The 12,500-nt window shown below is 34.4% G+C and overlaps 1 long non-coding RNA gene across 1 annotated transcript in view; it reads left to right on the top strand.

Moving 5' to 3' along the window:
* LOC141384360 (uncharacterized) overlaps positions 1-12,500 on the top strand; it is a 185,547-nt gene that overhangs the window by 119,414 nt on the left and 53,633 nt on the right. Inside the window, exon 4 of the long non-coding RNA XR_012405378.1 lies at positions 3,309-3,444. This is a non-coding gene — a long non-coding RNA (uncharacterized lncRNA). The remainder of the gene's footprint in view (positions 1-3,308; positions 3,445-12,500) is intronic.

Genomic DNA, 12,500 nt, shown 5'->3' on the forward strand with positions numbered 1-12,500 from the left:
ATAAATAAATAAATAAATAAATAAATAAATAAATAAATAAATAAATGAATGAGTGAATGAATGAATGAATGAATGAATGAATGAATGAATGAATGAATGAATGAATGAATGAATGAATGAATGAGAATAAAAACGAACAAATAAATGAATGAATGAATAATTGAATGAATGAATGAATACATGAATTACTGAATTATTTATGGATGAGAATAAAAATGAAAGAACAAATGAATGAGTAAATGAATGAATGAATGAAATAATGGATAAATAAATAAATAAATGAATGAATAAATGAATTAATATATGAGAATAAAAATGAACAAATGAATGAATGTATGTATGAATGAATGAATGAATGAATAAATTAATGAATGAATAAATGAATGAATTAATCAATGGATGATAATAAAAATGAACAAATGAATGAATGAATTAATTAATTAATGGATGGACGGATGAGAATAAAAATGAATGAATGAATGAACAAACGAACAATTGAACAGATTTATTGATTTATAAATAAATAAATAAATAAATAAATAAATAAATAAAGGTTGGGTGGATGAATGGATGAATGTAAAATGTAATAGAATTATTCGATTTTGAGAACAGGCATACGTGTGTTTGTGCTGATGTATGTGTTCTGTTTTCTTCAGTGGTGAGTGTTCAGTGAGAGCAAGAGTGAGCTGAGTTCAGTGTCCTGCAGAGTTGAATGGACGTCTCTCTCTCTCCCTCTCTCTCCCTCTCTCTCTCTCTCTCTCTCTCTCTCTCTCTCTCTCCTGCATTCATCATTCATATGCAGTTATGAAGAGATCGGCGTGTGAGCTGGAGTCCTGTGGCTCTGGTCTCTCTGGAATAATGACGCTTCACTGATTCATCGCTCGCTCCTCTGTGGAGCTTTAATTAGTTATTTAAGCTTCATTTTTACACAACACTGCAGAGCTCTATTGGCCTTTGTTATGGACATAATGCTAAATCAGGCGCAGATCGTGTTAGGCCAGCCTAACGGCTTTAGGATTTTATCAATACATCGTTGCTTGATGTAAATGCACTTTTTATAATAGTTCTATAATTTTATCAAATAGTTTTGAGTAAAGTGTGTAGCGCAAATAAAGAGTGCTTTGGTGTGAGAATATATAGATATATTGGACAGAAAAACAGAGGAATATATTAATTTATGGATAGGTGGATGGAAGGTTGGATAATTACTTGGACTGGAGGATGAACAGATGAAATGATGGATGGATATACACTCACCGGCCACTTTATTAGGTACACCTGTCCAACTGCTTGTTAATGCAAATTTCTTATCAGCCAATCTCATGGCAGCAACTCAATACATTTAGGCATGTAGACATGGTCAAGACTATCTGCTGCAGGTCAAACTGAGCATCAGAATGGGGAAGAAAAGTAAGTGACTTTGAACGTGGCATGGTTGTTGGTGCCAGACTGGCTGGTCTGAGTATTTCAGAAACTGCTGATCTACTGGGAGTGCTGGAGGAAACCCACGCCAACACAAGGAGAACATGCACAAAATAATTCCAACTGACTTGGCCAGGACTTGAACCAGCGACCTTCTTGCTGTGAGGCCACGGTGCTAACCACTAAACCACTGTGCCGCCTATTTATTTATTATAGATTTTTTTTGTACTCCACAAAGGGTGTTGAAGTAGATATTGAGTCCCTGGACCACATGAACAAACATTCATAAACAGCTTTGTCTTTGTGTGTTATGAATCATGTCACAGTTTAATGCTGGAAGCACCATTAATAAACCCCAGATAATTGCATTGTTTAACCATGTTGACCTCCTCAGCAGAAATGATCTTCCTCGAGTCTTGTTGAAGATAATTAACTCCAAGAATCCAGCATGTGGTCATGTTAGAGATATCATCTGCCAAGTGCAATATATGAGGATCATTATAGACCTCAGGAACTCTGCTTAGAGAACATAACTATGCATATTACAAATACAAAAAAAAAACATGATATAATAAATATTTTTACCAACGTAATAAACTAATTTGATTGAACTATTTATTATTAACAATTTATATTTGTTAAACGTGTTTCTGTCTTTTCTTTTCATTCATTCATTCATTCATTCATTCATTCATTCATTCATTCATTCATTCATTCATTCATTCATTAAACCATTCCTTATTATTAATTACTAAAATTATTAATTACTCTTTATTCATGCATGCATGCATTTATTCATTTATTCAAATTGTCTTACTCAATCAGTCATTCATTCATTATTTCATTCATTTTCAGTTTCCTTCCTTCCTTCCTTCCTTCCTTCCTTCCTTCCTTCCTTCCTTCCTTCCTTCCTTCCTTCCTTCCTTCCTTCCTTCCTTCCTTGCTTCCTTCATTAATTTATTCATTCATTCATTCATTTATTCATTCATTCATTCATTCATTCATTCATTCATTCATTCATTCATTCATTCATTCATTCATTCATTCATTCTTTTTCACTATCAATCTTTTCTTTTACTTTCATCCATTCATTAGTTTTAATAGTTTCATTCTTCATTTAATAATTTGTTCATTGCTTTTTACTCTCATTCATTCATTCATTCATTCATTCATTCATTCATTCATTCATTCATTCATTCATTCATTCATTTCTTTTACACTCATAATAAAATATTAATTTTATTCTTTTTTCGTTTTTTCGTTTTTTCGTTTTTTTCGTTTTCAATAATTTCAGTCATTTTTTTTCTAGCATTTTCATTCATTCATTCATTCATTAATTCATTCATTCATTCATTAGTTCATTCATTATTTACATTTTCATTTATTAATTTATTTTTATTTTTACTATTATTCATGCTTTCATTTTTCTCATTTGTTCTTTCATTTATTTATTATTTCATGCTTTCATTCATTTATCCATTCATTATTTTCATTCATTCATTTATTCATTCATTCATTCATTCAATTCTTTTTACTATCATTCTTTTTTAATAATTAATTAATTAATTAATTAATTGATTAATTAGTTGATTCATTAATTCATTCATTTTAATCTCAATCGTTCATTCATTTATTCAATCATTATTGTTTTCATTTTACTATCTCTCATTCATTCAATCATTCAAATGTAATTCAGCACTATATATGCACTTATATTCTTACTCATTTCAACATATTGATTTGATTCATGCAGTATTTATATTTTACATATGTGTGTGTAGAGAGAGATATAGTGAGGTATGAAGAGCTCTCCATCCCGACATCCCCTTATCTGAACCGACACTCATTTCTCCCTCATTCTTCTGCTTTTCTCCTGCTTTTCACAGCTCCAGTCTCCGAGCGGGGATTAAAGCGGATGTGCTCAGAATCCGAGTGGAGAAATCGATCCAGTCATTGACAAAGCGAAGGATGGGACGTCCCGCGGGCTGATCTTCAGAGCAGAACTGAGGTCAGGACTGCAGTGTAAGTTCAGGTTTTATAGGGTTTACACTGCAATACATCACGTTTGAGAAGCGGATCATCCTGAGATCATTTGCTGACTAAGGCATTTCAGGGCTGATTTTGAGTGAAAGGGAGAATAAGGGAAAGGGAGCACTCGCACTACTGGGAATGCTTATAGAAATGTCAGTGTCTTAACAATTGAAATCAATACAATTGAAATTGTAAAAAAAAAATTAATAGTTGCATACATGTTTGTTTATATGCATATCATGCAACCATTAACCTAAATAAAAAATATTACTATACGTTATAAAAATATTATGAAATAATAAAATTATAGTATTATATATCAAATTTATTATATTATCATATATATTATATTAGATTTTATTTTATTAAAATATACTGTATAATTGTTATTGAATTATTTTATTTTAAGTTTGTTTACATGTATACTATGTGTCCAATAACCAATGTTAAAAAAATATATACCTCACCGGCCACTTTATTAGGTACACCTTACCGGTATTGGGTTGGACCTCCTTTTGCCTTCACAAGTGCCTTAATCCTTTGTTGCAGAGATTCAACCAGGTGCTGGAAATATACCTTTGAGATTTTGCTCCATATTTACATGCTAGCATCATGCAGTTGCTGCAGATTTGTCGGCTCCACATGCATGATGCGAATCTCTCGTTCCCAAAGGTGCTCTATTGGATTGAGATCTCGTGACTGTGAAGGCCATTTGAGTACAGTGAACTCATTGTCATGTTCAGGAAACTAGTCTGAGATGATTCACGCTTTATGACATGGTGCGTTATCCTGCTGAAAATAGCCATCAAAAGATGGGCACACTTTGGTCATAAAGGGATGGACATGGTCAGCAACAATGCTCAGGTTGGCTGTGGTGTTGACACGATGCTCAGTTGGTACTAATGGTCTTGACCATGTGTACAAGCCTAAACGCATTGAGTTGCTGCCATATGGCTGATTAGAAATTTGCATTAACGAGCAGTTGGACAGGTGTGCCTAATAAAGTGAACGGTTAGTGTAGCATAGTATAGTATAGTATAGTATAGTATAGTATAGTATAGTATAGTATAGTATAGTATAGTAAAGTTTGGTTTGGTTTGGTATAGTATAGTTTGGTACAGTATAGTTTATTATAGTATAGTATAGTATAGTATAGTATAGTATAGTATAGTATAGTATAGTATAGTATAGTATTGTATATATTAACAGTATTTTTGGTTACGTCTCAGGGGGACTTCTAGTAAATATTGCAGGAATCACATGATCAAATATTCATAAACCGCTTTTCCTGCACTCTATGCCATCTGTAAACATCAATAAATAAGTGTCATTATGTACCTTACAATATATATATATATATTTACTGTATATGCAGCATAAACAGAAGCAGCGGCCATTGAGAAAAGCCTTGGGTTTAGCTGAGACTGAGCATTTATGCAACACCTTAACTGTGAAGCATTTACAATGAATGCAAATAGGAGCCTCACAGTTTACAACTGAATATGTGAAGCTTGTATTTAGTTGTGTCATACATGTGCACTCTAAAAATGCTGGGTTATTTCAATCTAATGTTGGGTAAAATCTATGGACAAACCCAAATTTCCCAATTCTAGGTTAAATTTGCTCTTGTTAATTAACCCAGCAGTTGGTTTTGTTCATATTTTGCAACCTAGCATTTTTCCCAGTGTGCAGTACATCTGTTGATGATCATATTTTTGCAGACTATAGCTCTTTGGTGCGAATTTGAGTGCCTTTCCTGGTTAGCAGGTAGCTTTCTGGGAATTTTAATGGAAATGACATCAAAACATATAGTTGTTAGCTGGATTAATGTCAGAGTTGGCTTTTGTTTGGATCGTGTCCATTTGAGAATAGACTTTTAGTAGTGTTTGCAACTGATACTGTATGAAAGCAATCCGGCCTGATTTGCGGAAATGGGCCACTATTGATGATGACAAGCAGAACTGATGTCCTGCAAGCGGAGCAAATGCGTTTCTCACTGCTGAATGACTCTGCAGAAACGTCTTCAGTGAGCACTTTACAGCCTCTACATCTCTTACAACACATCTGCTGCACAATAAACATCATTTATTTATTTATTTATTTATTTATTTATTTATTTATTTATTTATTTATTTATTTATTTACTTATTTGTTTATTTTAGTGGTTGTTGTTAAAAAATCAATTAATTTATTATTATTATTATTATTATTATTATTATTAGTAGTAGTAGTAGTAGTAGTAGTTTATTGTTAATATTGTTTTTGATATGTTGTTATTAATTAGTTCATTATTAATTATTCGTTCATTTTTTGTTATTGTTTTGTTATTGTTTTGTTATTAATTTATTATTATTATTATTATTATTGTTGTTATATTTATTATTATTATTATTATTATATTTTTTATTATTATTATTATTTATATTTATCAATTAATCAATCAAATAACTAATCTGTATTAATTATTTAATAATTAATTAAATAATTAATTGATTCATGTGATACATTCATTCATGTGTTTATCTGTTTTTTTCATTTATTCATCTTAATGAATAAAAAAATAAATAAAAAAAAAAATAAAATAAAATAAATTATTATTATTATTATTATTATTATTATTATTATTTTATTATTATTAATAATAATAATAATATTTATTCATCCATTCATTTATTATTATTATTTTTTTTATTATTATTATTATTATTATTATATTTAAATTATTGTTATTGTTATTATTATTATTTATTATTGTTATTATTTTTATTATTATTATTATGATTATCATATTTAAATTATTATTCTTGTTATTATTATTATTATCATTATTTTTATTATGATTATTATTATTATTATTATTATTATTAGTAGTAGTAGTAGTAGTAGTAGTAGTAGTTGTTGTTGTAGTAGCCATAGAATTAGTAGTATTTAGTATATAGAACACGTACGGATGCATACACACACACACACACACACAAACATCTATTGCAAATTAGATTTACGTGCAAAACAAACAAATTATTACAGCAAGTCTAGAGACTTATAAATACAAATCAGTTGTTAGTTTTAAGCTTGTTTAGTGTTATAGTAAATTATTAGCTGATCTTGTTTAATTGACAGCATTTTACTCTAATATTTATATAGTGAAAATAATACATGAAATTTCAATAAAATTTATAAAAAAATATTAAATGAAATTTAAATCTAAATGTATTAACTTTTATATTTTATTATCTATTGTTAATTATAGGTGACCCGACACTTAATATAATGAATAATGAATATAACTCTTGTTACTCTCTATTGTTTATATTAAACTGTTTTGTTTATATTCAGCAATAACTATTGCCTATATTCTCTAAACATTGGATAAAAAGCATTCATTTTCAAAAAGGATGTGTTTGTGTGTACACATACATAGACACTCACATATAAAGGTAGTAGAAAATGTTAAAGTAGGAAGAATGAGCTGTATTTCAGTCCAATATCCTGTCTGCATTTGCTTTCATTTACCAGCCTTTTATCAGCTGTTTTCCGCCATACTCCCTAGATATTGGTATTGTCATTTGCCATTAAAAACCCATATTGGTCAGGCTGTAGTCATTAGCTTGGTAAACATCTGCCGGTTGTAGTCAAGGTTGCATCTGCATTAATGATTCAGACGAGCACTGGAGACCTGCAGAGACCTGCATGGCTGGAATTGAGTCTAGTTTGGGCCAAATGAGTGTAAAAGCTGCTCATGAGCTTCATTTTAGAGACTCGTGTCCTTAAGCTCAGCTCTTACATCGACTGAAACTCAACACACCTGTGTAGACAATAATAGCAGGAATGGCGTCTGGTGGCTTCAACACCTTCAATCTCAGTGTCAGACAGAAACATGTACAGATGCTCACGGTTATTCATTCATTCATTCATTCATTCATTCATTCATTCATTCATTCATTCATTCATTCATTCATTCATCCATCCATCCATTTTCCTTTTGGCTTAGTTCCTTTATTAATCCAGGGTCGTCAGAGGAATGGAACACCAACCTATCCAGCATATGTTTTACTCAGCTGATGCTCTTCCAGCTGCAACCCATCACTGGGAAACATCCAATCACACTCATTCACACACACAAACACACTGCGGACAATTTAGCCTTCCCAATTCACCTATACCACATGTTTTTGGACTCTGGGGGAAACCGGAGCACCCAAAGGAAACCCATGTGATCACAGGGAGAACATGCAAACTCCACACAGAAATGCCAACTGACCCGGCTGAGACTCGAACCACATTTCAAAGTAGTGTTAAATACAATTTTTGGATCATTTTCAGATATTTTGTTTTAATATTATGTATTGGTAGAGAACGATTGAAGCTGTTCTTGTGGTGGTGTCAAATAACAAATTAAACTGTATCAGTTATTATAAATGAGTTAAATATTAAAAATATTAAAAACTGACCTCGGCAGGCAAAGGTTTGATTCTGGTCAACCAGTCATGGGTGTTTTAACTGAAAAACGAATGGCCTCTCGCTGAAGATGCTGTCGCCGCTGTGCCAAGATGCTTTGCCAGCAGAAGTGACTTTCTATTCATTCTGCAAGGTCAGTCAGAGAGTAGGCAGTGTGCGTTATATATCGCACTACAGTGAATTCTTGGTGACAAATGATCTTCTCACAATGTATTCCGGAAAAAATCAAGAGCTTCAATCGTTGTTCGTGCCGCACCAAATAAATGCTACAAAAATGATTTAAATGCATCTGTGATATATAATCGAATGCATTCACGTATCTCGATATTAATGGCTTTTCCAGATTGGTCAGTTTGCTTGGTAGCTCACCTCGTATGGAGTCCATCAAATAACGATTACAGCAACCAGGTAAAAACAAAAAAGCAATGTGAAATCATGGTGAAAGTAAGTTCTTTTTTTATTTGAAAACACTTTGAGTTGGGTTTAGGGAAGAGGGTGATGGCTGGGTCGTATATTTGACACAATCTAAATTATTAAAGCAATATAGAAACAAAGAATAATTGAATTGAGTGCAGTGATCCCTCGCTATATCGCGGTTCCCCTTTCGTGGGCTCGCAGTTTCATGGATTTATTTTTGTGCAATTTGACATGCTTTTTTTTTTTTTTTACAGTCCATTGTGTTCTGTGTCCTGATTGGCTGTAGACCATTGTCAATCAATCTCCTCCGTGTCTTCTGTTCAGTACAGGATGTGTTCAGCTTGCCAAATTAACATAAATCTTCAATTGATAGCGGGGTATGTTTCAACAAGGATGCAAAAAGGGTTGTAACTGTCCGCAGCAAGACCATTGTGAAGGGGGGCACACACTGGATATGCCGTGCCACGCAGTGTCATGTATTTTAGAATTGCTAACAGATTTATATCTGGGTACGCACACCGGCAACTGTCTGCAGTGCCCAGCTACAACTCAGCACACTGTTCATATTTCTGCTTCACCACAAAGCACAAATTATTTCATTTTAAATAACATGTGAGTGCGGGACTCTGGTGTGTGAGTCTGGGACTCTTAGCTTTGTGGATCAGTGACTGCCGGATAAAGAACATTACACTGGAGCCAGCATTATTCACACAAAAACTAAAACGCTTTACAAACCTTTTGCTGACAACGATGAATGTTTGCGCCTGAAAATGTGTAGCTACTTTCACACAATCTACATTGTAAAAGCGCTATTCAAATAAAGGTGAATAAAATTAATTAAATGAAATCATTAAATTAAATTAAATTAAATTAAATTAAATTAAATTAAATTAAATTAAATTAAATTAAATAATAAAATAAAATAAAATAAAATAAAATAAAATTAAATTAAATTAATTAAATTAAATTAAAATAAATTGAAAACAGGTTTTGATCTTTGGTTTTATTCTGTAATACTCACTTATTTTCTACGAAGATTTGAGCTTTGAGAGTGTTTAAACGAGAGAGAAAGAGAGAAAAGTATGAAAATGTCAATGCCTGTCTGAGAAAAGTGTATAAAGTGTGTAGTGAGGGGTTTTACAGCCCTAAACATCTATAATAATTGTAAAAAATAAAGCTGACTTCTTCGATATCACCTATTGCGGGTTATTATTCGAACGGAACTCCCGCGATTGACGAGGGACCACTGTATTATGCATAGTATTATGAGCATTATGCACATAGGCTTCTGGTAGATTTGGCAACACAAGTTGCAAGCAAATGTTGCCAGAGCAACATATTTTGCGCTTTACACACGTATTCCCAATAAGCATGGGTTGGAATTTTCAATATAATTAAATATACAACCCAGATTCATTGTGAAAACGTAGCCCCATGGATGTTTCTGGAAGCCACGAAATACATCCCGGGAGGTACGTATTTGTGCAGTTTTTGTTTTCGCGAATCCGCGAGAGGCCGCTGTGCGTGCTTTTTCGCGTCTCGAAGGCCTCTCCGGAGCGTGCGCCGTTTGCGCCTGCGCTGTTCTCGCATCAAAAGCCGCCGGAGGCTGACTGACTTAATGACTGAACAATAGACCGGGGGCCGGCAAATTGGCCAATCGGCCGACCCAGCCACCCTCCTCCATCATCTTCCTCCTTCCCTTAACCCAAGCGACGATTTACAAAAGCTGTCCAGAAAAAAAAAGTAAAATCCCTCGTCCGATTTTGACCGCGTTTTCGGATTTCGCTGCATTCTCGCCCCGTCACAAACTCTTTCGCTTTTATTTTTTGGATTCTGTTTTTCATCTTACCTGATTTCTGGAACCGCTCTTCCCCCGACTCAAACTCCGCCAATGTAACACTACAAGCTAAGCAGACAAACTGGTTGCGGTGGGAAAGCCCTCCACACGGAGGTGAGCCGCCAGCCGGCGAGCACGTAGAAGAGGAGCGGCGTCACACCGTCCCTTAGCGTTCGCTCGAAAAAACGAAATGCGGCCATACGTACCTCTGGCTATGTAAATCGCGGTCTCCAGAAACGTCGGTGGGGCTACATTTTCAGAATGAGCCTGTGTTGTAAATATAACATAAATATCTGTATAGACCATTTTGAGGGATGTAAAAAATAGTGGTTTAATGATGTTTTTTATTTAACAATTTCCATAGTTTCCGACAATCCAAACGGTCCACATATTGATCAATAATGTTATGAAAGCTGTTTTAACATTAGGTTATGATTGAAGTGCCTCTTGTTACAGTTTTGAAATAGTTTGACAACAAGCAGGTAATGACCACTGACATCACCACATTTTAATGATCTATTCTTAACGAATGACTATTACTGCCTCATTTTGTTAGAGTAATACAATTAGAAGAAGCAAAACCTTTACAAAATACTATTAAAAGTGAGAACAACAGTGTCTCTGTGTAAACAAACACATGTAGCTTTTGCTTTGGATTTGTCTGCAACTCTTAGTCAAGGTTGTTCGGGACTGAAGATCATTGAATTCTTCACCTTCTTTGCAGGAGCGGTGCAGTAATTATGAGTCTCCGTCAGCAAAAGTGATTAACCTAATCACCTGTAATACTCCCAGAGCTCAGACGCTTCAAGACATGGCTCATTGAATACAGAAATGACAATTACATGAGAAGATGCAGAAAAGAGCAGAGGAGAGCAGCGTCACTCCTCCAACCATAGTCGAATCTGTACGCTTGAGCTGTAAAAACACAGCAGATTCACATTCTGCTGCTCCTGACCCTTAAAGATGACTTTCATTAGTGTAATTCAGTAGCGCAGCAGTATTACTGTAAATAATTACAGTAACAGAACGCTGAGATAGTGATCGCTGGAAAATGATAGGTCTATTTATTTGTGTATTGATTCCTAATAGGCAGTATAAATATATTTGGTTTCTTTAGCGTTTTTTCCCCTCCCTTAGTCATTTCTCCTAAAAGCACCTAAAATAGACTGGAATGAGGAAGAGTGGAGATATTGTGCATTACAGATATGATCAGTTGGTCTTGTGATGAGAATTATGAATATGATGAGAAACAGTTCATCTTCATTTGTCATTCAGCTCGGACATTAGATGGATGGATAGTTATTTGGTTAGTTGGTTAGTTAGTTAGTTAGTTAGTTAGTTAGTTAGTTAGTTAGTTAGTTAGTTAGTTAGTTAGTTAGTTAGTTAGTTAGTTAGTTAGTTAGTTAGTTAGGTAGGTTGGTTGGTCAGTTGGTCAATTGGTTAATTAGTTAGTCAGTTAGTTTGTTTATTTTTAGTTGATTGGTTGGTTAGTTAGTTAACTAGCTAGTTGATTGGTTGATTGGTCAGTTGGTCTGTCCATCTGTTGATTGGTCAGTTGGTTGGTTGGTTGGTCAGTTGGTCAGTTGGTTGTTGGTTGATCGGTTGATTGGTCGGTCTGTCAGTTGGTCAGTTGGTTGTTGGTCCATCGGTTGATTGGTTGTTTGGTTGGTTGATTGGTTGATTAGTTAGTTAGTTTATTTTTAGTTGGTTGGTTAGTTAATTAGCTAGCCAGTGGTTGGTTAGTCAATTGGTTGATCAGTTGGTTATTGGTCAGTCGGTTGGTTGGTTGGTAGGTCAGTTGGTTGATTGGTTGGTTGTTTGGTTAGTTGATTGGCCGGTTGGTCAGTGAGATGTTGGTCGGTCTGTCGGTTGGTTTGTTTATTGGTTGGTTGGTTGGTCAGTTAGTTGATTGGTTGGTTGGTTGGTTGGCTGGTTGATCGGTCGGTTGGTTAGTCAGTTGAACAGATTGTGCGATCGGTCAGTTGGTCAATCAGTGTGTTGGATGGTTGGTCGGTTGGTCACAGTCGATCAGTTGGTTGGTTGATTAGTGGTTGGTTGGTTGGTTGGTTGATTGGTCAGTTGGTTGGTCAGTTGGTTGGTTAGTTGGTCGTTTGGACGATTAGATGATCGGTCAGTCGGCCGGTTAGTTGATTGGTTGGTTGGTTGGTTGGTCGGTCAGTCAGTTAGTTGGTTGGTTGATTGGTGGGTTGGTCGATTGGACCGATTGGTTAAACAGTCAGTTGGTCAATCAGTGGGTCGGTTAGTTGGTTTGTTGCAGTTCGTTGGTTGGTTGGTAGGTTGGTTGGTCGGTCAGTGGGTTGGTTGGTTGGTAGGT

This window comes from Danio rerio, chromosome 1, assembly GCF_049306965.1.
Source record: "Danio rerio strain Tuebingen ecotype United States chromosome 1, GRCz12tu, whole genome shotgun sequence".
In the NCBI taxonomy this organism is placed as follows: Eukaryota; Metazoa; Chordata; class Actinopteri; order Cypriniformes; family Danionidae; genus Danio; species Danio rerio.